This window comes from Dipodomys ordii, unplaced genomic scaffold (genome assembly GCF_000151885.1).
Source record: "Dipodomys ordii isolate 6190 unplaced genomic scaffold, Dord_2.0 Scaffold79, whole genome shotgun sequence".
Taxonomy (NCBI): domain Eukaryota; kingdom Metazoa; phylum Chordata; class Mammalia; order Rodentia; family Heteromyidae; genus Dipodomys; species Dipodomys ordii.
In genome coordinates, this window is record NW_012267295.1 from 1363255 (window position 1) to 1367336 (window position 4082).

Genomic DNA, 4082 nt, shown 5'->3' on the forward strand with positions numbered 1-4082 from the left:
TTCCGTCACGCCGGGGGCGGGGCCGCGCCGTGGGGACAATGAGCCCCGCGCCCGCCCCACCGAACCCTGGAAGTTACCTCGGCCCGGGCTGCACCGCAGCGCGGCTGGAAACGAGAGGCGGCGGGGCGGGGTGGCCGGGCTGACAGGATAACTGCCGTTCCCCAGCACCTGGCCGGCCAGGCAGGGCGGCCGCCCTCCGCCCGGCCCCCACGGGCCCGGCGTCCCACCCGGCACCGGTCACGGCGGAGAGGCGGAGCTGGGACACGAACCGGGGACTGGTCCCTCCGCTCCTCCGCGCTGGACGGAGGAGGAGGCGGATTTGAAGCGGGCTTCGGGCAGGGGCCGAGCTTGACAGGCGGAGATAACTGAAGTGCCCTCGGCTCCCATTGGCTGTTGGGACTTGGTCGGGACGGTTTGCTCGCAGAGGCCGCGCCGCCTCGCCTCCTCCCGTGAACACTAATAAACCATGTGTAAGTCACGCTTTACCACTAAAGCAACTTTCAGTTACTGAGTCTTAGGTGCTTCCTCACACTTTACCCAAGGGAGCCTTTCCATGTACAGAGGAAGATGGAACCTAGGGAGGTTTCCCAGAGACCAGGGAGTCGTGGCAAAGCCTTACTATTGAACAAATCCAACGTTTCTCCGGATAGCAAACTGTCTGGAAGGATCCCAGAGCTCCCAGCTTCAAACACCCTGCGGTGTCATCCAAGCTCAAGGCTCCTAGCTTAAGACATAGTAACCTGTAAAGTCTACCACTTTCCAACGACCCAATCGTATCTCAGGAACACAATCACCATGGCACCACCACAACGGGTTTTTCTTTTTAGTCTTGTTTTATTATGTTTCTTAACTATTTGGGGCTGGATCACCTGTGAGTAACTTACATGGTGGAGTCAAAACTGGGGTAGTTAGATGGGGTTGACTGAATTCGGAAAGCTCCAACTGGATGATTTTGGTTTTCTAATTGCCATTTGAGAATATTGATGGTAAATAATTTTTGTCCTTTCTATTGACAGGTCTGCCTCCTAGTAAATTATTGGAAGGAACATGAAAAAAGTAAGTAGGGATTTTGAAGTGTCAGTAAACTGAACCAAAACTGTTGATAGGATAATGGCAGTTAATTTGGTGATGTCATTTCTGGATGCTATTTGGCAGGGGCTTATCAAATGTCCATTGTGAACTGCATTCCTCAGATCTCACCTGGGCACTGGTAGCTCATGCCAATAATCCTGGATACTCAGGCTGAGATCTGAACAGGTAGTTAAGTCAGTGAGACTTATTTCCAATTAACTGCCAGAAAGCTAGAATGGAGTGATAGTAGAGTACTAGCCTAGACCAACAAAACTCAGAGACAGCACGTAGGCCCTTAGTGTTCACTCTCTGTCTCTCTGTTCTGTCTCTGTCTCTCTGTCTCTGTCTCTCTCTCACACACACACACACAAAGATCTATAAAAACAAAAAAGATGAAAGCATGCCTCAAGAGGTAGAGGGATTTCCCAGTATGCTTGAAGCCTCAGGTTCTACCCTTAACACTGGGGGGAAAAAATGGAAAAGGGAAAAGGTATCAATTGAGGTGAGTGAGTTATGAAGGATGAGCAGAGCTGGGTCCAGGTGGCTCGTGCCTGTAATCCTAGATACTCAAGAGGCTGAGATCTGTGATTACAGTTCAAAGCCAGTGTGGGCAGGAAAATCTATGAGACACTGTGTGTGTGTGTGTGTGTGTGTGTGTGTGTGTGTGTGTATAGGCACACGTGCGTGCCTCTCCAGTGGCTTAAACTCAGGGCTTGGGCACTGTCCTAAGTTTTGTTTTTGTGATCAAGACTAGTACTCTTGCCACTTCCTTCCTTTTTGGTAATTATTTGGAGATGAGAATCCCTCTGACTTTTCAGACCAGGTTGGCCTTGAACCATGATCATCAGATCTCAGCCTCCTGAGTAGCTAATATTTACAGGCATGAGCCTCCAGTGCCCACCAAGTATGTGAGATTCTCATCTGCAATTAACCACCATAGCCTTGAGCAAATAAAGTTCAGGCTACCAGCACACATATCCTGAGTTCAAGTATGAGGACCCCTGTTCGCTCGCGCGTGCGCACAGACACACACACACACACACACACACACACACACACACACAAAGCAGAGGTTATTTTCTTCTGTTCCAAAATGTTCTTAATGCAGGTTTCAACTATTTTGTTAACTGAGTAAAAAAGAAGGAATGAAGAAAGAAACTTAGGGAAAAGAAAAAGAAAAGGGAGAAGGCAAAGGGGAAGGAGAGGAGAGGAAAGGGAAGGGCAAAGCAAGGAAAGGCCAGATGGCCTCCAGACAGGTTCCTACCAGGGGCACTCACACCTTATTGCAGTCCTGGTCTGGTCTCTGCCTAGACCAACAATCCTGCTCAGCACTGTCAGCATTTCCTGTCTGCAGGTCACCTACCCAACTGATGAGGGAACAGAGACTGTTGGAAACTATGGCTGTTGATGAGTTTACAGGAGGAGGAGTACACTCTCCCTAGGGCAGGCCACAGGTGTCACTAGCTTATCCTTTAATCCATTGTTGGGACAACCAGGAATCCCAGCAATTAGAGTTGATTGAGGAGTGTTATCAGACTTCAAGAGCTGGAACTTTCCTTGGCCAGTCTCTGCTGACTATCCCCAGGGAAAGTGTGTGTATTGGAGTCGTCCTGTCTTCCTGATAGAGTAGAAGGCCATGGTTTCCCCGCCCTTCTGGTATGTGAATGACATGGTTTGGGCTGGCTAGTGCTAAGGCATGCATTCTGTGTAGTCTGTTTTCTATTGCTAAGAATCACCTTGTGTGAAGGAAGCTTTTAGCACCATCACAACACATGGTGGCCATGTGTAGTGAAGGAGCCTGCATAACTAATGCCTGTGGGGACCCCTCAAGGGCATACCCACAAGACCCCACCTTTTAAAGGGCCATCATCTCCCAATAATGCAATCAGCTAGTGACCTAGGCCTTAACATAAGATCCTTTTTGGGACAGTTAAGATCCAAATCATAGTTGGGTATTAATCCTAACTACTCATGAGGATGAAATCTGAGAACCAAGATTTGAAGCCAGTCTAGGGAGAAAGGTTTTATTTATTTATTTATTTATTTTTCTTTTTGTTCGGTCGTGGGCCCTGAACTCTGGACCTGGGCACTGTCCCTCAGCTGTAGACTACCACTTGAGCCTCAGTCCCACTTCCGGCTTTTTCTACTAATGTGGTGCTGAGGAAGCGAACACAGGGCCCCATGCATGTAAGGCAAACACTCTACCACTGAGCCACCTTCCCAGCACCCAGAAAGGTTTTTGAGATACTTACCTCCAACTAGTCAGCAAAAAAGCTGGAAGTGAAGCTGTGGGTCAGGTGGTAGATCTCCAGCCTTGAGCAAAAGAGCCAAGCCAGGGCCTATGTTCGAGCCCCAGAACCAGCACTCATGCACACAAAAGATTGAAATCATGAGTTGGAAATATGGCTCAATGGTAGAGTGCTTGCTTAGCATGCATGAAGCCCTGGGTTCGATTCCTCTGTATCACATAAACAAAAAGCCAGAAGTGGTGCCATGGCTCAAGTGGTAGAGTGCTAGCCTTGAGCTGAAGAACTCAGGGACCATTGCCTAGACCCAGAGTTCAAGCCCCAGGACTGGGAAAAAAAAATCCAAATCTAATAATATAGCAAACATGATCCTTGAATTCAATCCCTAGCACCACAGCAAAAATAAAAAGGAATTATCAGTTAGCTCTCAGTATAGACTTAGGTACCTGCTCTATTTTTTCTGTAGTGACTGTCTTGTGCTGACTGTTTAGGAAACATGACAGTGACATGGAACAAGGTCTGTGAAGCCCAAGACCGGGCACTGGACTTCTCTGTGCTTGCTGGGGCCGCAAGAGGAGGGTCCAAGGAAAATGGGGTTTCTTTTTTTTTGGGGGGGTCCGGTCGTGGGGTCTGAACTCTGGGCCTGGGCGCTGTCCCTTAGCTCTTGAGCTCAAGGCTAGCGCTCTACCACTTGAGCCACAGCACCACTTCCGGCTTTTTTCTTTTTGCTTATGTGGTGCTGAGGAATCGAACCCAGGGCCTCAG